Source organism: Cervus elaphus, chromosome 9 (genome assembly GCF_910594005.1).
Source record: "Cervus elaphus chromosome 9, mCerEla1.1, whole genome shotgun sequence".
NCBI classification, from domain to species: Eukaryota; Metazoa; Chordata; class Mammalia; order Artiodactyla; family Cervidae; genus Cervus; species Cervus elaphus.
Genome location: NC_057823.1, coordinates 33,633,352 through 33,655,291, shown reverse-complemented (window position 1 = coordinate 33,655,291; position 21,940 = coordinate 33,633,352). Strand labels below are relative to the sequence as shown.

The following is a 21,940-nucleotide window of genomic DNA, read 5'->3' as shown; positions in this document are numbered from 1 at the left end:
TATACTTGAGTGCCCCACCGGGAAGCTCCAGGACTTTTGACTGCTTTGCCATGCCTGACTGTAGTATACAGGATTCCGTGGGACAGCTCAAGACCCCTCACTTGGCCATTGCTATTCTGCTCATATGAGCCCTGTTGCTCCAACATCAAACTGGATATGGGATTTTGCTGTCTCATTTTATAAACATAGACCACTAGCTCCCATGCTTTTGAAGTATCCCTCAACCTGTTTGATATCTTCCCTCCTCTCACCCTGGGGCTTCCCTGGTATTTCAGATGGTAAAGAATCTGCCTGTAATGCAGGAGACCCGAGTTTGATCCCTGGATCGAGAAGATCCCCTGGAGAAGGGAATGGCAACTCACTCCAGTATTCTTGCCTGGAGAATCCCATGGACAGAAGATCCTGGCAGGTTACAGTCCATGGGGTTGCAAAGAGTCAGGACATGACTGAGTGACTAACGCTCTTCTCACCCCAGGGACATTGACCCCGAGAGAGGAGCTAGATATTCTTGCATATGACCACTTGCCCAACACCCATCCTTCTAGGCTCTGCTCCGTAGAAATTAGAAGAGTCTTTTCTTATTTCTGTTGGATGGAATCTTCCTTCACAATTATCTTCATTCTTCTCTTCACTGTGGCTTACAATAAATATTCTCAGGCCCTCATGTTTTGTTCTTGATATATAAAGGGAGGTTTAGAATCTGTTTTTTTTTTTAACAACTTTGTTTCAGTAAGGTCTGGATTTCAAAAAGGAGTCAAGACAGTCTGTTTTTATACTCAAATCTGAGCAATGGCATTTTTGGTCTAGGGAATATCTGTCTATTTCTCCTTCCATGGGACAGTAAAACTCTGGGTCTAGCTTTAATTGCTAAAAGGCAATAGTGGAAGGTGAAAAACTGGATTACTGTGAGAAAACAAATATATTAGGTAGTGTTTTTTAAATGCTTATTCTTCCCAGGTAAAGTATTACCCCCTGCCTTCTTCCAGCCCTGTTGTTTCTGTCTGGGTATGCACCTTCCCAAAGACATTCCATGTTCTTATCCAAGGAATAGCAATCAAAGACTTCTGGGAAGCTGGGTTCCTGGGTGAACTAAAGGGAGATAGAAAAATTGAGTAATAAAAATGCCCCAAAAGAAGGATATATTCAAATCTTATCCAGCCCATTGATTATGAAAGAAATACAACTCACATAAGCCTTCTAGTTCAAAGACAGGGAAAACAGGGTAACGTTGTTTCCCCTTGATTCTCAGCATGCCCCCATCACTCTGCCAGACTAACCTCATGCATCTCTTCCAAGTGTAAAGCACAAAGTAGCTTTAATAATCTCTTCTTGGTCTCCTTTACCCATTAAAGCACAGATATAAAGGAAACATACAGATATAAACATTCATGCAGATATGTAGCTCTCAGGCTCCTCTGTCCCTGGGATTCTCGAGGCAACAATGCTGGAGTGGATTGCCATGCTCTCCTCACCAATAGGCCTACATTATATAAAATTTTAAAGGAAGCCTCTCAGAAAGAAAATAACAGTAGTGGAAATATAGAATACACAAAAGAAGAGCACCAAAAAGATGCAAGTATATATGGACAAATATTAATATATGATTTTTTTCATATGATTTGAATTTTTTTTCATTTATTTGTATTAGTTGGAGGCTAATTACTTTACAGTATTGTAGTGGGTTTTGTCATACATTGACATGAATCAGCCATGGATTTACATGTATTCCCCATCCCGATCCCCCCTCCCACCTCCCTCTCTACCCAATCCCTCTGAGTCTTCCCAGTGCACCAGGCCCAAGCACTTGTCTCATGCATCCATGTGATTTGAATTTATTTACAAGATAATGATCATTATTTTTTAAATAATATATGTGTAAGAAAAATGTATGAAAACTGTATTAAAAAGTCCCTAGGGGAAAAAAAGAAGTATATTATTTTAGTGTTATTAAATTACATACAAAGTAGTATAATATCACTTGACAGACTGTGATAAGTAAAGGTGTTATGCTATAAACCTGAAACCACTAAAAGATCAAAGCAGAAGTTATAAATATAAGCAAAAAAAAAGATTAAATTGGAAGCATAAAAATATTTAATTCTAAAGAAGGCAGAGAAATATTAAAATAAATATTACTACAAAGCAAGCAACATATCATCAGGTCAGTTCAGTTCAGTTCAGTCACTCAGTCATGTCCAACTCTTTGCGACCCCATGGACTGCAGCATGCCAGGCTTACCTGTCCATCGCCAACTCCCAGAGCTTACTTAAACTCATGTCCATCGAGTCAGTGATGCCATCCCACCGTCTCATCCTCTGTCGTCCCCTTTTCCTCCTGCCTTCAATCTTTCCCAGCATCGGGGTCTTTTCCAATGAGTCGGTTCTTCACATCAGGTGGCCAAAGTATTGGAGTTTCAGCTTCAGCATCAGGTCAGTAGACACAGAAAAATCATTTACAAAATTCAGCATCCATTCCTGGTTAAAAGCAAACAAGTCTCCAAAACTTCTGCAGGCAGGTAGAGAAGAGACTCATTCAACCTGAGAAAGGGCATCTATTAGAAAACAAAAACTATAGCTAATATCTTAATGGTGAAATACGGAATTTTCAAAGATCAGCAACAAGAGAAGGAAGTCTGCTCTCACCATGTCTATTCACCATTATACTAGAAGATCTAGCTATTTCAATAAAGCAGGAGAAAACAAAAGTATCCAGTTTGGAAAGGAATGAAGAAAACTGCATTCACAGACAACATGATTATCTTTGTAGAAGATCTATTGGAATGCACAAAAAAGTTCAAGAGCTAATAAGTGAGTTTAACAAGGCTGTAGGATTCTGAATCAGTAAACAGGAATCAGCTGTATTTCTATGCTAGCAACAATCAGTCCGCAACTGAAAGTAAAAATATTATTTCCAATATCCTTAGATAATATGAGATACTTAGGGGTAAATCTAACAACATATATACAAGTCCCATTCACTAGAAACTTATAAAACAGTGTTGAATGAAATTAAAGAGGACCTAAATTAATGCTGAAGCTGAAACTCCAATACTTTGGCCACCTGATGCAAAGAACTGACTCATTGGAAAAGACCCTGATGCTGGGAATGATGAAGGCGGGAGAAGGGGACGACAGAGGATGAGATGGTTAGATGGCATCACCGGCTTGATGGACATGAATTTGAGCAAATTCCAAGAGTTGGTGATGGACAGGGAAGCCTGGTGTGCTGTAGTCCATGGGGTCGCAAAGAGTCGGACACGACTGAGTGACAACTGAACTGAAATGAATGGGGAGACATTGCGTGTTCATAGGTTAGAAGATGTTAAGATATTGTTAAGGTGTTAATTCTCCGCAATTGATCTATATGTTTGGCTCAATCCAGGGGGAAAAAAAAGAACTCAACAGGCTGTTTTGTAGAAATTGACAAGCTGATTCTAAAATTCATGTAGAAATGAAAAAAAGACAATATAGCCACAACAATCTTGAAAAAATAGAACAAGTCAAGAGATAAAACACTACCTGATTTGAAGACTTCTAAAGCTACAGAAAGCAAGGCAATATGATACTGATTTAAAGATCGACCAGTTTACCAATGTGAGTACAGAGTCCAGAAATAGACCCACAAGTATATGGTCAGTTGATTTTCAATAATATACAAAGGCAACTGGGTGAAGAAAGGATGTCTTTTCCACAGATGGTTCTAGAACAAATGGCTATTCATATGCAGACAAATTTCAACCCATATCTCACACCACATTCAAAAATGAACTCAAATAGAGAATCTAAAACTGTAAAATTTCTAGAAGAAAGCACAGGAGAAAAGTGTGTGTGTGTTTTGCCTTGGTTTATGCAGAGATCATAAGTACAATAACAAAAGCTGGACCTACACACATATACAAAAATGATAAATTGGACTCTATTGAAATTAAAACTTCTGAGAATTAAGACAAGTCAGAGACGAGGAAAACTATTTGTAAATCACATATCTGATAAAGGGCTTGTATGCAAATTGTATATAAGGAACTCTCAAAAATTAAAAAATGGGTTAACAGTCAAAAATTTTAACTGGGAAAATATTTTAACAGACTCTTCACTAAAAAGACTGATGAATAGCAAATGAACACCTGAACAGATGTTAAAAATCCTTAGTCATTAGGAAATGCAAGCAACACCACAAATACAAGATACATCTATACACCTATTAGAGTAGCTGGAATTAAAGGACTAATCATATAATGGGTTGGCAAGGATGTAGAGGGCCTTAAACACTCATACATTGCTGTTGGCTATATAAAATGATACAGTTGCTTTAGAAAGCAATTTGGCAGTCCCTTAAAAAGTTAAATACACGCCAATTACAATCCAACTTCTATACTTCTAGACATTTACTCAGGAGGAGTGAAAGCATATGTCCATACAAAGACTTCCAGATAAATAGATAAACATTCATAGCAGCTTTATTTGTAATGGCAAAAAAAACTGGAAACAACCCAAATATCTGTGAAACATGAGTAGATGAACAAAATTTGGTGTATCCATAGAATGGAATATTACTCAGCAATAAAAAAAACTGAACCATTTATGAACACACATGAGTGAATCTCAAAATTGTTCTGTTGAATGAAAGAAAGCAAACACAAAAGCATATGTTCTATATGATTCCATTTACATAAAATTCCAAAAAATGAAGACCATAGTGTCAGAAAATTAGCACTAGTTGTCTGGGGATGGTAATTCAGGTTGAATGGGGGGCAGGAGGGAACCATACAAAGGGGACAAGGAAACTATTAGAAGTGACGACATGTTCACTATTTCAATTATGGCATTGATTTCATATGTGTGTATATATATATTTATATTTGATGCATCATTATGATTAAAAAAACAAAATGTATTAAGGCCTATTAGGTACAATCTATCATACTAAGAATTATTTAGCAAACAAATAAATGTAAAAATCTAACTTTGCCATTAAAGATTATGAAGTTCTAAATGAGAGAAATTAAGTAGAATAAAAATGTTAAATAACTTTTTATTGCAAGTGGAAGAGGTACCGCTTCTAAGGCAGTGCGTAGTTAAGTGTCCAATGGACCTTCCAGACAATGGTTGCCATGGGAAATCAGAAGTTCATCAAAATCTGGGATACTTGGGGAAGTTTTTCTTGAAAGAAGTATGACTGAAGTTTGGTCTTGGAGGGTTGTATAACATGCACCAAATGTTTGGCTAGACCTAAGAAACACACAATTGCTTTTAATAAATCGTTGGGCTGTTGTCCTCTGTTCAGAGAGTCGATATGTTCAGGGAGTGCACTCTGCCAGTAAAAAGCCAGCCCCTTTAGATGCTGCTGCTGACAACCCTGCCAGCAGGTCACCTTTGTCCCAGGCCAAACACACAGTGGGACTGAAGTCTAAAAGGGAAGAGGCCAGCCAGAAATAGCCCTCTTGTCGGAACTGGGATGTGTTTGTGGGACTGTGTGGAAGCACCTGCACCCACCCATGTCTGGGTGTAGTTATTAGTCCTTCATTTTCCCCAAGTGGTAAACTTGTTCACAGATGTTACTGGAGGGAAAGAAAATGTTTAGTGTTTATGCAGCAAATCTGCTCTGAAGAAACCATTCTGTTCAACTGAGGAAATACCACAGTTATTTTGGTATTCCTTTAATTTTGGAAGTCTGCATTATTTGCAGGGCTGACCAAAAGACTTTTTTAAAAAATCCACAAATAAACATCAAATTCCTGTTTAATATGGTGGATGTTATTGGTTTTTGAAAAACAAAAGAACAGTCAGTCACTCTTGCACCCAACCCCAAAGCTAGCGGACTTTCTGGTGTTGGCAACCCAGAAACCTCATGACATAAGCCTTATTTTATTTCTGAGTTGGAACATCACCCAGAAAGTAGGCCCTGCACGCAGGCCCTGTCTATTCTTAATGTTTCTAAAGCTGGTAGCAAAGAGTAGACAGAATAAAGCTGAGAGGGAGTTTCCAAAGTTGACCCCTCATCAACAAGCAAGGAATCCCCACCTCAAAAAAAGTATTTTTATATCTTTTTAACTTAAGCCTTTCTCAGCTAGATAAATGGATAAAAATGCATTGGGATTCTTTGTTTTATCCCTCTTATTGCCTAAGAAAATGCTTATTGTCTCAGAAAATAAAGAAAAAGAATGATAGTTTATGATTTTTTTCACACATGTGTTATAACCTGTGTCATTTGGCAAACTGAAGTAATTCTAGAGTCAGTTGGAATTAGCTATCCTTTGATTAATTTCAATAAAAGTTGATATAAGCCCCACTCTAACTAAGCATTCTTACTTGGGGGTAGTTTGGAATAAGAGGAGGAGGGGAATGTCTTTTTTCTTTTCCTGGCTTTCATCTTAATTTCCTACCTCTATTGAACTTCTGATCTCCACTTTTTCATCTCACCTTAACTCTGTGACACTAACTTATCTTCCCCTAAATAATACTGCTGGGGAGCAGGGTACAGGGCAGAGAATTTCCTGAAGGTTTCGAACAAAGGGTAAGGATGGGATGAAGTGGATGGAGTACTTAATACTGAATGTTAGCTGTGTTTGTAAAAATACTCCAGACAATAGCCAACAGGACCTCTTTTCGAATAAGGACCTTGCCTCTCCCACACTGCAACTTCCACTCCCACTCTTCAGATCTCCTTGTCCCTTTTTTAGAAGTTTCCTGGTCCCTCAAATCTAATATTCCTATAGAATTGTTTCTCTCTCAAACTTCCCCTAAATCAACACTATCCACCCCTGGTGATGGACACGTTCTATAGTCTGTGCTATACAATCTGTTAGTCACAAGTGCCTACTGAGCACTTGAAATGAATTAAATGTCACATTTAATTTTAATTAATTTACATTAACATTCAATAGCTACATGTGTGTATTATAATGGTTATTAAATTGGATACCACAGCTCCCAATCATTCAACATTGAGCAAGAGGCCACTATTTTAGAACTGGACAGACTTATTAAAGTGTGTTTCTCAACACAGATATTTTAAAACAGGAATAGTTTAAAAAACAGGAATATAAAAAACAGGATTTTTTTTCTTTCCACTTGCTAAGTATCTAACATAGTCTGTGTCCATGTGCATGAAACCCAGCCATAAAAATACTGGAAACCCATCAATTTAAGCCTTATTATTCTGTGGCCCCAGTCTTACTCTCTTAAATGCATCCCTTTAAAAAATGCTTATATATCCATTCCGTGCTAGTGTCCAAATATAAATTGATAAATTGTGATTCTGTGTTGAAGTTCCTGACAAATAGCTTCTTAGGGTAGCCAAACAGTGTAATATATCTAAGTCATGGCTTTAAGATGTGCAATTTGTGTTTCTAATTTTTAGAATACACTCCAGTTACATATTTTTCCTTTTATCAGTTGCATCTAAGGAAGTTTGGCATACTAAACAGTGGAATCATGTGTTTGATTCTCAGCTTAATAGACTTTCCTCTCAAAGAACTAAATATGCCTCTGTTAACATTGTGCATCTAATTGTTATTTCTTTTGGTGTAAAGAATAAGCTCTGGAGCACTGCAGTTCTTTTGAAGAAAGTATTACTTATCCCAAGACTGTAGGTTTCATTTTCGAGTATATATGCCTTCTACAGTCTTTTCTTTAAAATGTTTATTGCAAATGTTAATTTTAAACAGATGGCTTTGTTTTGTGATAGAGTGGATTGAGTATGCATTTAATAGATGCCGTGAACACTTCTCTCCACAAGAAACCATTTACTTTTGAGCCAAAGACTGACATGATATTTCCTCTCTGAAACACTCCCTTGTTTAGCTATTTGCTTGCTCTACTTTCCATTTCTTCTGCTTTTGGCGCCCAGTTGTTCAGGTGTTTCACATAAAAATTTAGCATTTCTATTTGCAAAGATCAGACAAGAATTATACACGAGCCCTTCCTGTTATGCTTAGCATCGCCTCCTTCCAGGGGTGCCTTCCTCCCTGCTGGGTAAGCAAGGTAGCTGCCTTCATTCTCCTGGGTAAAACGTTCTGCCACAGGAACACCTGTTATCAAACTTGAAATTTATTTTCTTTTAATTTGTCAAACTAAGTAAGCTGTGTACCTTTTTCCAGTCAGTATTAATTTCCATCATTAGCATCTTGTCTTTCAAACTTTGGATCACAATGATCAGTCAAATTCTTATTTTGTCACCCATTATGTATACTGATTTGCTTTGAAAGTCACAAATGTCTTTATTACATAGTTTAGTTATAAAAGTAACATAGTCATGTGAATTAAAATATGAACTGAAGGAAAATACAGTATTTTCCTGCAATCCACCACTTTACTGCAATCATTAATCTACTTATTTCCCCATGCATGTTTTCACATAGCTATAATAATAATGTCCATAACAATTTAGTGTCTTAATTTGTAATCATTTAACATTTTATCATGAGGCTTTTCCCTGTTATGACATAGTCTTCTCAAACCTTTCTTTTATAATCATCATTTCAGTGGCTGTTTAATATTCCATTCAAGGGCACACTAATTTATTTAAATAATCTCCTATTGGTGACCATATGAGATAAATCTGATATTTAAGTTTGATAAACAAGGATCTTAAGAACATCTTTGAGCTTATAGCTTTTTAAATATTTTGCTTAACCTAATGGGGTATTATTTATCTATTCCTAGACTATTAATTTGCTTCGATCTATATCTAAAGAGTATATCTGTCTCTATTTATTACTGATTTACTACAATAGTTAAATTTTGAAGCCCTAATATCAGGCATGGGTACAACCAATCAGTGTATTAGGGAGAGATAATTTTCTGCAATTTAAATATATTAATTTACTCAAAATATCCTTTTTGAAAAGTATGTCAAGTACTATTCCTGACACGTTAGAGAGACACCACCCCTGTCCTAATAAATCTTTCTTTATTATGGATGCTGCAGACAGATCTATAGAAAAGATAGTGCTTTGACAGGGACACAGACATACTATAAAAACACATAGATGAGGTTCAATCCTCTCATTCCAGAGCCCTCTAGAGCTTCCTAGAAGGAGTAACATTTAAATAAAGAATACAGACCTAGTCAGCAAAAATGCCAGATGGGGTAGAGAAAGGGTGATACACTTCAAGCACTGCTAATGGCATGTGAAAACCCACCAAAACAAGGGAATGTGTGTGGTGAACAACTCACTGAAGGAAAGCAGTGCGTCTGCAGAAGGGCTCACGGGCAGGAAAATTTGAGTGTTTCTTTTGCATTTTGCTTAACATTCATTAGCAATCAGATTTAAACCTTGAAGTATCTGTTGAGTTGATAATCCAAGTTTCCTTTCCAGCCAAAGTCATCCTATTCTGATACAAAGCATTGCATTAGAGGGCCCATTATACTGCACCCTTGCCAGCATCAGATGGTATCATTTAGGTTATTTTGGTAGCAGGAGGATGAAAAAGATATTATTTATGTTTCTAGTATCATTTCAAGGTCCATGGAGTGAGTTGAGGGAAACCCTCAAGGGAAGCTCTATTCAAGTTATGCCATAATTCTTTTCCTAAACACTGAAATTCCTAGTGCTTCTCTTTCCTTTGGCTTCACATCTTGAAAGCCCATGTTAATTTGTACATTTTCTAGTGTAAAGCGTCATGTATTCTGTTCTTTTTGACCATGAACACTTTATAATAAATTATTTTTTTCATATTGATTAGCAAAGAGGTGTGTCATTAAAGAAATGGGTCACAGTGGAGTCAAATTTTAATTGTGAATGATCGGAACAGTTCCTAATAAGGGTTTCTCTTTAGAAAACTGAAAACTTAAGTGTGAATCGTAGACTTGTAGAAGACTTGGAATGCAGGAGTAGAGAGTAGAAAGAAAGTATATCCCCAAACAATAATGAAATGGCTCCAAATCATACCCCATTCACAAATTTTCCTAGTCTGAACCCTGTCCACTCTAACCATTCAAGAGAAAAGTTGGAAATACTTTTGAAATGTAACTCATTTTAAACATCAGATATGAGACTTTTTTGTTGCATGGCCAATTTTCCAATGTAATGTAGACCAAAAGAATCATGGCTTCCTAAAGGAAAATAAAAGAAATAAAAATACCATTTGGCTGTTAGGTCATACGTTAGTAGGCACAACCTGTACTTAGGGAGTCATGCAGAGTTGTGCTCGGTGAGGGGAATAATAATGCAATTGTTAGTTCCAAAATTAGGTGGAGTAGTTTAATTTTGATTTGCTTATAATAAGCATCACTAATTTCTCTACTCCTATTATATGACATCTGTAACTCACTGTTTCAGTACTGAGGCAGTCATTTGACTGTTATATTCTGATTCTCCTCCTTCCGGGCACACGGTAGTTATTTTCATTCCTTGTCCTCCTTAAAGCTGTAACTTACTTTGGGCAGTAGAATGGGAATGAAAGTGCTGTACATCTCTTTCAGATGGGAGCAGTAGGCGGTGGAAGATGGAATCAAACAGGCATGCTTTGAACCGTATCTGTACAATAGCCATTGGGAAATGTGGAATTGTGAGAAGTATTGAATGAAGAATTAACTTTTATAATCATAGCAAGAGGAAAACAGACAACTACAAATCAGTTTTTTCTAGCTACATGTTACCTGCTTGGTGGAAATGCTGCTGCTGCTGCTGCTGCTGAGTCGCTTCAGTCGTGTCCGACTCTGTGTGACCCCATAGATGGCAGCCCACCAGGCTCCCCCGTCCCTGGGATTCTCCAGGCAAGAAACACTGAAGTGGGTTGCCATTTCCTTCTCCAATGCATGAAAGTGAAAAGTGAAAGTGAGGTTGCTCAGTCGTGTCCGACTCTTAGCGACCCCATGGACTGCAGCCTACCAGGCTCCTCCGTCCATGGGACTTTCCAGGCAAGAGTACAGGAGTGGGGTGCCATTGCCTTCTCCGGTGGAAATGCTAGTAGCCTTCAAATGCTTCCCAGGTAGTCTGCAGCCACATCTGTTGACTGCCGTGTGCCATCTGTGATCTGCTCTGTAGCCCCAAATCACCGTGGCAGTGAACACAGTAGCCGCTCTTTTAACAATGCACGGCAGAGCTGTTTCTCTTGTAGGGCAGCTGCTGGGTCAAGACGGCAGTGTCAGAAGCCAATGACGATGCCACCCACACCAGAGCTCGGACTCTTGCAGTTAATACTAATGACCCCTTACGTTGTCATGTAAACTTCTAACATCTGATAGCAATGCCTTAAACTCTCAAAAATACTGTTTGTATTAGTTTTTTTTTTTTCCTTCATTTTTTATGTTACAGTCCTCTTTGTCTTGAGCTCAAGTATGAGATCTTGGTGGCTAGACCACAGTTACGGACATAAATGGGGTTATGCTCAGAATCATCCTTATCCTCTGTCCTGGCACTGAGTACCCCCAGACAACCCGATGCATCTAAAAGATTGCTTCTTCTCTTCAGATAATTTCTTTCCTGGGAGTCTTCCTAGGCCCTTTTGAACACAGTGACTTAGACTCAGCCTGTCCATCCTCCACATTTTATCTTAAGGTGATCATTGATTAGGCCCAAGATGTGTACTCACCTACAAATAATTTTCAAGCTTGAGGAGTTTCTTTGATTGTATTGACAAGGATGTTGTGGATATAAAAAGATTCTGAACTAAAATTGAGTTAGAGTGAAATGGAGACAAAGAAAATAATCATAATACCTGGACACTTTCCATTCTCCTACTTTGCAATGCTCTGTTTGTGAATTCCATCCATCTTGGACACAGGATAGCTCATACAGCCCCAAACCTACCTCCTTCTTCAATTCTATTCAAAGCAGAAAATGGAAGGGAAGGACAAGAAATAGCTTTCTGTTTGCACACCTCTCTCCAAGGAAGAAAGTCCTTGCCAGATGCCCTCTAACACCTTGTTACCCAAACTGTGGTTCTCACATGACACATGGCTCATCACCTGGAACTTAAAGTGCAACATTCCAGGTCCCATCCTGATTACTGATTTGGATTCTGCATTTTACCAAGATCCCCAGATAATTCTTACCCATAGTAAAGTTTTAGCAGCACTGCCCTTTATCAACTTTTTCTAATGTCATTTTAGCCAGAACTTGGTGACATAGCTATCCCCAGGTAGAAGGGAGGATGGGAAAGTAATCTTCCTTTTTAAAGCTGCTTTGGTGGGAAAGAGGAAAGGGAAAATGAAGCAGAGAATAACTTTTGGTGGGATTGCTCCCAGGAGCTGCCATGATATTTCTCTGGAGAAGTGGTGATGCAGAATGCCACACCCTCTGTCCTTCAGTGTGACCCACCGTGGCTCTCTGAGTTCATGTAACCTATGAAACCTGCCTGGAGAAGGAAGCACTGGCCTCATCAGTAGTATTTTTAACAGCAAGTTGAGACTTCACCCATGTGATTTTGAAAGGCTTCTTGTTTTTATAATCTTGAGGTTTAAGTGTTCTGTCTAACCCATGGAAATTCAAGGGAAAAATATTAAAGCTAGCATAATTGAAGAGAAGGTGAAAATTGTAAAATAGCAGGTTTCTTTTCTCTTCTGGTTGGTATGAGACTTTTTTTTCAATGAGAGAAGCTAATAAAATTTATTTCATGTACTTTTTTTTCTTTGCTATATTAGTTTTCTGGCCTTAATGAAAATTTGTTAAGAAAGCTGTTTATAAATATGAAAAAGATGGCTTAGAGGGTTTTAGTTTAATTTTTTAAAATGAGAATTGTGCTGTTTCAGTGTTGACCCATTAATAATCTAACTCTTCTTAATTATTTCATAAAGTAAAATTCTAAGTTTTCCCATCATTCCAAGTAGTAAAACACAAGGATAAAATGGCCCATAGAAAAAGTAATAAAGGAAAAATGTGGAAGACCTCTCAATCATGGGACAAGGACCTTGTAAACTCAAATGTCAGCCCATTTTGGTTTGCCTTCCTAGTGATTATGTGATGATTTATGTATGGTAGTATAGAAATGAAAGATGTCCTTTTTTGTCTCAAAATACCTCTACATACTCTTTTGAAGCCTCCTAAATCAGTGATCTTCCCCCACTGGTTATTTAAAGGACATTTTGAGAATCGGGTTGGGCTACATTCCTAACCTTCCCAACCGCATCTTTATTTTGTTTCATTCCATGGAAAATGTATATTCCTAGTGAACCCATTCTCCTATTGCCTTACCTGTTTTATATGCTAGAATAAATTGGGTGTAACTCCAGATAAACAGAAACCTTTCAAGATAAAAGAAAAAAAAAAAAGGAATCTTCAGTATGGAGATGGCTGCTTGATTTCAGAAATGCTGCAGACACACTCAAGAGCATGTCCTTGAATGCAAAGTACAAATGAGTCAGTGGTCGTGTACCAACGAGCAAAGAGTTGGAGGGCAGGTCAGTCCTTACAACACTTGGCATGTTTTAGGTGCACATAGTTCTCATCAAATTGGCTGGGAGGCCCCAATAGAGGTCTCTCGGGAGGCTGTGGTGCCCACTAAAACAACTCTGACTTTCAATAAAAATTTATGCTGTGGATGCCAAAACAAACTTGTGAAAATTGTTCATTTTCAGGCGATCTGGACAAAATCCTTAGGAGGGCTGGAGTCGCCATTTAAAAGGCTCTCTATAAGAGCCAAGAGAAATGTATCCTTGATTTATTCGAATACAGGTTCTAGTAAATGGCATATCTACAGTCAGCCAAATTTGTATTTCATACCTGGAGCCTGGATTTGGCTCAGCCTCATTTTGCCAGTGAAAACAGTGAGGCTCCTTCGTCCCTGCTCTCTGAGCCACTAAATAGAGATTTTAGGAATGGGGTGAAACTGGATCTCAAATTTAAAGATTTGGTGATTAATTGGAGGTTCAGGGGAAGTCTTGTTTTCGTTCTTTCAGATAGACTGTGTTCATTGAACCAACAGGAAAATAATATTTTCAACAAAGCAAAAAAAGCAAGTTTGATTACGAAACTGGAAGCCTTAAGGAAATTTTTTTTTTTTCTTTTTGGTATTTGAATTTCAGATTCTCGTCAAATGTGAGTCGTAGTCAGTCTGCTTAGTAGTAAATCAGAATGTCACCACTTGACCTTGGCAGAGTTACCTGGTAATGAGGATGAAAGGTGTATGGAACAATTTGTGTCTGAGTCACCAAGTTTTCCTTCAACAGGACAAATGTGTCATCTGTTTTGTCACAGCTGGTCTTGAGCAATAGAAGCTGCAGTGGCCATAGAGAGGAATGGGAAGGACACCAACCTGCAGGTCAGAAGGTGATATGCACACGTAAGTGTACTTCTGTAAATGCACAGATGTTCTGAAAGAATGCACAAGAAACTGGTAACAGGTTGCTGCCGTGGTAGGTCCTGAAGTGGGAACCTGGTGAGTCAGGGGTGGGGAAAAATATTTTTTGTGTGTATACCCTTTCTTCATTTAAAATTTATATATATATATATGCATATCTATATGCCCCTTTAAGAAAATGAATAATAGTATCCAAAGACAGAGTAAGGAAGAATACATATGAATGTGTGTGTTTGACTCTTCATTAAACTAGGTGGATCATTTTCTCCCTCCAGACCTTAGAAGCCTCTTTTCTAAACTGAAGTGGGCTAGAGTTTAGATGGTTGGATAGCATCACAGATTCAATGGACATGACCTTGGGTCTGGAAGATAGTGAGGGACAGGGAGGCCTGGCGTGCTACAGTCCATGGGGTCACAAAGAGTTGGACACACCTTAGCGACAGAACAATAAAAAGAGATTAGACTAGAGACATAGTTAATATTTGTTAAATCAGGGACTCCACAATTATAGAAAATAAAAATCTTCATATGAGTCTGACAGTGGAGAGATATAATATATGTAGTTTTTAATAGCAATATGAATCAAAAGCAGTATCTTACTAGCCATAAAGTTCAAAATTCAGTGGTTATATACTGAGCAGCTGCTCTGAGAAGGAGCACTCAGGAAGTAAGAGGGGAAAGGAGAAATTGCTTCTCATTGGGTGGAAGCTGTGGGGGACTAGTGGGCAAAGTGTCTAGTAGTCCAAAGGGCAGTACAAAACAGCATGTTCATGGGCATAATGGCTTAAGACCACGGTCGCCTAACTGGAATTATGACTTCACAAGAGCCTCTGTCTGTCTTTTCTTTATCTAGGAGCGAACTGTGGTGTGTCTGCCTTTGACCAGCCCAGTTGATGATGTCTTATTAGTTTCCCATAACTGGGCTCTATACTCATCCCTCAGGGTCCTTGCTTGCCCATGCTTCAGACATCTCCTAGCTTTATTCTCGCCCACTCTAATTCCATTACAGCTTTCACCAGGGAAGACTCAGCTCACTTCTCTGGCCCTGCACTTTCTCTAGCTGGTTTTTGAATGGCAGAAGTGATTTCACCCTTAGTCATGTAAGACTGAATGTCTGCCACCTAACTTGGGCCAGAGGATGTGGAAGAGAGCCTAAGCTTCAAAGCCCATCAGGCCAGACCTACATTCACATTTTAAAGGTGTCCTCACTTGGCCATAGAAATATGACTCAGCTGCTTAAAATCTCCATGCCGACTGCTTCATTTGTAATGTAATCCCTTAGTTATGCACCATGAGTCTGGAAAGATCTGTTAACACAGGCTCTTCTGGAAAGAAAGCATCCTCATTTGAACACATGGGGAATCTAGAGCACAAGCCTCAACCTTGGCACTATCGACTTTTTTGAACCAGATCATTCTTCGCTGTAGAGGGCTATTGTTGTGTGTTGAAGGATTTTTTGCAGCATCCCTAGCCTGCACCCTCTAGATGCTGGTAGCAGTACCCCAAATCCATATGTGACATCTAGTAAATAACTAGACATTGCCAAATGTAGTGTCTCTGGGGGTGGACATTTAGTAATCGCCACAATTCTGAACACTGATTCAGAGGATTATCTTCCTATCAAGTTTTGTTTTGGTTTGTACAGAGTCAGACTAGGGTGGGTGTCTGGACAACATTGTCTTTTTCTGATGTTCCCTCCTTTGTGTCTTCAATCCAGCTTCATTAGGCACCTCGCTAGGGCAATGGGGACATGGTTGCCGCAAGAGTTCACTGAAGGCTTTCAGAATTCAGGGCGAGCCTTGACAAGGCAAACAAACTTGGTCTTGCTGATATTGACCAACTCTTAGGTAAGGCTTTGACGTGTTTTTACTGTAACCAAGTTTCTATCTTGATGAAGCTCAGCAGGAAAGCAGGGAATAAGCAAAGACAGAAAATTCCAAGAGTCATCTCTCTTCTTTCTTTATTTCTAGGATTCAGAATACAGTGCTTCCGGCCAACCAGCTGCCATCTCTCTCCCAACTCAATCAGACTGGTGATCAACAGCATCCACTCAGGATCTATAGGCTGTGACTTAGGTTTTGAACTCTTCTTGGATTGATTATATTTATAGTCATCAGGTCTTGAAGTCAGTCTGAGGAGTTTGTACTCTCAATGGGGTGCTTGAGAGAGGAGAACATTTCTGTGTGGAAGGGTGACAGTGTTAAGTGCATCAAAGTCATTGTGGGTGATGGGAACCAAGGAACACTCCTAGATGAGTTGATCAGGATGGCACTCATGATGTTCTAAGATGATCCTCCAGTGAGAGAAGAGGCTAAGAACCAGACGATAGGCTAGAGAAAGTGTTTAAAAATGAAAGGAGATAGGAGGAGAATGGGGGCAGTGGCTTAGACTCCTCTTTATCAAGAAGAAAGTAGGTACCCACAACATAGGTTGGTTTCTTTTAATTAATTTATTTTAATAGGAGAATAATTACTTTACAATATTGTGATGGTTTCTAACCATACACCAACATGAATCAGCCACAGGTATTCATTTGTCCCCCCTGCCGACCCTGAACCCCCCTCGCACCTCTCTCCCCATCTTACCCCTCTAGGTTGTCCCAGAGCACCAGCTTTGGGTGCCCTGCTTCATGCATCAAACTTGCACTGGTCATCTATTTTACATATGGTAATGTATACGTTTCATTGCTATTCTCTCAATGTTTTTAAGACAGAGAATGAGACTCTGACAGTGGAGGGTAAGAAGCCAGAAGAACAGAAGAAATTAGATGTGCTAGAGAGGAGACACCAGCCAGGGCAGCAAAATTTCCGAGAAGAAACATGCATCCCCTGGAGATCTGTGGAAAGAATTAGAGGGAATCCCCTCATAATTTACTGTTTTCAATGAAGAGGCTAAAATGCCCTTCATAAAATACACATGAAAAGGTAAAATAGTAGACTGTTATCAGCCAGGAACACTCTAATTTAAACCAGCTTTAGAAATCTGTGGGTAATAAACTAGTGATTAAGTATTTATTAAACATTTATCGTTCACGTGCCCTAAGGATTTGGACTTCTGCCAGTTCTCTGGAAAGGCAAAATTATTTCAAAATGTGTACATTATATTAAATAGAAAACTTTGAATATTAATCTGGGCTTAGCATCTTGTAACTTCTTGTCATCTTCAGCCAAACTGGTCACTGTTATCTCTTATAACAAAAAAGGTGTGTGCCCAGTTTAGTGGGTGAACGTTGACTGAGTGCCTGGAAGTGACAAGTACTATGTTTCAGTCCTGGCTTGGTGGCTGTTGGGAAGAAGGTGGAGTAGCAGGGTGGGGAGCTGAGCCAGGACGCCTGGAGGGCCAGAGCTGTGACAGTCCTCCAGACTCACAGCTAGAACCTCAGGCCCTTGAAACAAGGAGGTTTTACAGCACAGTATATACAAAATAATTTAGTATTGGTGGAGTACTAGATATCAATACTGAAGAAACATCCTCTGTCCTTAGGAAAGGGGATCAAAAGAAAAAAATCCTTCTCTTTGCCCTGCCAATGTTTTCACTGTGTCAGAGATAAAGCAGGGGAGTCCTTTGACTAATTTTTTATTGGAGTCTGAGTTTCAATCTGTGGCCCATAAACAAATAACTTAATGTCCTCAGCTTAGATGCCTCATCAATTTAAAATAGACCAATAATATCTTCTTGCCTGGAGACAGTTGGCTGCGCTGGATGCTATTTTAAAGCCCACTTGAGCTCTAAGAGTTCTAGTTCTGTGATAAAGCCACTCAGATGCATAGAAAATATGCTGTGTTTATTGCCCCTTTTCAAACAAGTCCATTTTTCTCTTGAACACAGTTAGGGACAATTTACTGTGCTTTTTAGTTCTGGTAATTTAGGAAGGGTTTCCATGGTTTCTGCGGTCTCCTGGTCAGTTTTTCTGTGCATCAGCTTGCCGATAGATTATCTGAGGCCAACATTGTCAGCTCTTTGGATGAATGTCTCCCAGGCATGTATTCCCCCAAGGGGCAGTAAAAATTGGCTTGGAGGGTGATGTAATCTTAGATAATATGTTGGTTTGTAGGCCACCAAAGGGCCGCAATACATAATCAGATACAAGGCATATCTATGGTATTAAAATTTCATGGTGATGAAATCCAGGAGAATTAGAAAAAATATATACAAAAACACTTGGAAAGTGAAAGTGTTAGTCGCTCAGTCGTGTCTGACTCTTTATGACCCCGTGGACTGTAGCCCACCAGGCTCCTCTGTCCATGGAACTCTCCAGGCAAGAATACTGGAGTGGGTAGCTATTCTCTTCTCTGGGGAATCTTTCCAACTCAAAGATCGAACCCAGGTCTCCCACAATGGGCAGATTCTTTACCATCTGAGCCACCAGGAAAGCCAAAAATACTTGCAAGGGGAGTAATAATAATAATAAATTTTAAAAGTGTTGAGAAATACTGCCCTGGGCAAAGAGTCCTGCGGGAAGGTAGGGTTATAAGATATGTTGTGTTAGGATCCCATCAAATACAACACATTTTTTTTAAGTTTTCAAAGTCTATATTTAAAGTCTATCTTCCCCCTTTCTTTCTAATCTACTACAGGACACATTTTGCAATGTTCTAAATTTAGACATTTCCAAATTTACTTTACATAAAGACTTTTCTTTTTAAAAAAAAATTATTTATTTATTTTACTTTACAACATTGTATTGGTTTTGCCATACATTGACTTGAATCCGCCATGGGTGTACATGTGTTCCCCATCCTGAACCCCCCCTCCCAACTCCCTCCCCAAGACTTTTCTTATGACAAAAGCCACATCTTGAAAAACGACTATCTCTTTGGAGGTCAGACTGTTCTGTGTGGCAGTCTAGCAAAGAGGCTATGCAGGAGACAGAGAAAGGAGAATTGCTTGAGTAAGAGAAACACACACATTTCAATCCCAGATTTGCTTTGGGTTAGCCTTGCAATTAGGGGAAAGCCCAGGAAAGCCCTGGAGGCCCAGTTTCCTCATCTGTAAAAAAAAAAAGGGGGGGGGGGCTGCTAATGCTTCCTGCTGCAGCGTTCTTGAAGGTTTTTTTTTTTTTTCATTTATTTTTATTAGTTGGAGGCTAATTACAATATTGTAGTGGTTTTTGTCATGCATTGACATGAATCAGCCATGGATTTACATGCATTCCCCATCCCGATCCCCCCTCCCACCTCCCTCTCCACCCGATTCCTCTGGAGATGACTGATGTCCGGTGGTTTGGTGCTGGCTGTTTCTGAGATAGGCAGTAAGGCAAGGGGTAGAAGAAGACCGTAACTGGCTAGAAGAGGACATGAGGCCAGTTTACCTGTTTTGCCAAACTTCACAAACATCCTGTTTGAGTTCTTGCTGCTGCTGTTAAAAAAAAAAAAAAAAATTTTTTTTTTCTTCCACACAGCATGTAGCCCCTGCCCAATTTAAATAAACTCAGAAGGACTATCAGTGACTTTCAGAATTAAGATTTGGGCTTTGCATCAATCAAGAGACATCAGGACAGTCAGAGATGTCAGCAAGGAGCAGCGTTCCTCTTAGTCTGTAAAATCACCGTGATTTATCCTTTTAATGAAAAAAAGGGGGGGGGGGGTGGTGCTTGCTGAGGCACAACAGCTGTGGTTTTATGAGGGGAAAGTAAGCCAGAATTCCTTGTGGTGGGGCTGTTGCCACAAGGGGTCAGTTCTGGATTATTGGTTGAGGCTGGCATCATCGTACAGTGACACGAACTTGACTGTACATCAAATAGCTTGAAATAACTTGCAATTGTTTTAGGCGAGGAAAGCTCAAGCAATACCAGACTTGACTAGCTCTGTTTAAGTAAGGGCTTCAGTATTTTTGATCTGAGGTTGACTTGAATGTCTGGAGTGGGAACAGGAGAAGGGTGACACCATTATCTTTAAGCGTGCGCTGGTTTTCTGGTTGCCCACTTAGCACATGTGAGCAGTTTAACTGTCGCCATGAATCAAGGGCTTCCCCCACTCCCAAGGTTATAAATAGAGATGGATAAATATTTTGGATCCATCAGCCTCCAAGTATTCTTCAGATGTTTTGGGTTCAACCAAACAGAATACATTGTGCTGAGCACATTCTCCCTTGATTTTTTGAGGATTGTGTATGATTAATGGGAAATGGAATCCATATGTTTCTGCTTCATTTACACTTAAATCATCAAAAGATTGTGTTGTAAAGCTGTGTGATGTCCAAGATAGCTTTTGAGCTTGATTTTTTTAAAAAAATAAGCTGCTTCAGAGTTTTTGTTCCTTTAAAAGTTAGAGAGGGAGAAGAGAAAGAGAGATACCTAGGAAGGCCTATTTAGCCAAGATGAAATAAATTTGAACACCAGGAAGTTCAATTTAAGCTGAGACTACAAACGGAAGAATCTCAAGTGAGTCCAGAACTGGGGAGAATACAAAGGTTCCTCTCCAGTCACTTTGCGAAGCATCTCCAACAAATGCAGAAAAGCAGCTGGCCACTCACAGCCCCACTAAGGGAAGGGAAGGCTGTGACTGCATTGTCAGTGACCCAGCTCACTCATGTGCCCACTGCCACAAGAGCTGTTGTTCTCAGGCCTCCTGAGAGCAGTCCCTCCCGTCCAGATAAAGAACTCTTTGCCCTATTTTCGCATGGAAATATCTGCTCTCCTGGTGTTTTCCCGGGGTTGTCCTGTCCCAGGCCAGCATTTCCTATTTGTTCTTCTGCCATCTGGCTCAAATAGCTGGCCACTGCACTGAATACTGTGTGTGCATTTGGGGTGGTGTTTACTTATTGGGCAATTTCTTTAGAGAAATATCTCATTTAGCTCACAATAGGGCCAAGAAGGCCTGCAGTTTATATAAAGTAAGAAATGTGTTAACTAGGGCCCTACGAGTTTGTAAGACTAAGTTTTCTTTCCCCATCTCAATATTTAGTCACTGACATAGCAGCTCTTTAGTTATTTTAGGTATGCTTTATCATCTATGTGTGGAATCTTTTGAACAGTGTTGGGTGAAAAGCATCCAAATTAGAACTATTTTATGTGATAGTATAATTGAGATATCTTTAAATCTCTGTCGAGGACACATCTGCTCATCTCTAGAGCATTATCTAGTGTTAGAACATGGAACTTCATTATCCAGTGAGGTCTTTAGACTGTGTGGTCTGAAGTTATTTCAACAGAATTAATAGTCCTGTGAATTACCTGTATATCCCAATTTAGTTATCTGGGGGGTGAAGGAGAGGATTTTGGAATCTAGAAGGTTAGAATTTTCTCCCTAATTCCTAGCCCTAAGGAACATTTAATAAAATGTTTCTTAAGTTCATCATCCAGTGGTAACTGCTGTTAACATTTTAGTATATGTTCTTTAAGCACATGTATGTGGACATGTGTGCATGTACACATACACAGAGTTTAATGAGATCATATTTATTCTGCTTTGTAGCTTCTGTTTTTCATTTAGAAACATATTTTGGACTTTTTCCTAGGTTAGTAAACTGTTTCACCTTATGAGTTTTTAATATTTACAGAATTAGAAAATAATAATTTCTTAGGATTATACCATGATTAGCTTAACATCTCAGAGTATTTTTAAATGTAGGGTTTTAAAAAATATTTTAGAGACATTTTTAAGTGTTGACCTTAGTTTTTAGCAATGGTTTCTATATCTTAAGACACATTAGATAATAATTATCTTCTACCTCTTGCATTTTTGTTATATTTCAGA

At 39.0% G+C, this 21,940-nt stretch overlaps 1 protein-coding gene across 2 annotated transcripts in view; it reads left to right on the top strand.

Annotated features, from left to right (window-relative positions):
* Positions 1–14,098: 14,098 nt before the first annotated feature.
* LOC122699853 (zinc finger protein 474) overlaps positions 14,099–21,940 on the top strand; it is a 62,785-nt gene continuing 54,943 nt past the window's right edge. For both annotated transcript variants that reach the window (XM_043912271.1, XM_043912269.1), the window contains exon 1: positions 14,099–14,225. The gene's annotated coding sequence lies outside the window, so the exon portion shown is untranslated. The remainder of the gene's footprint in view (positions 14,226–21,940) is intronic.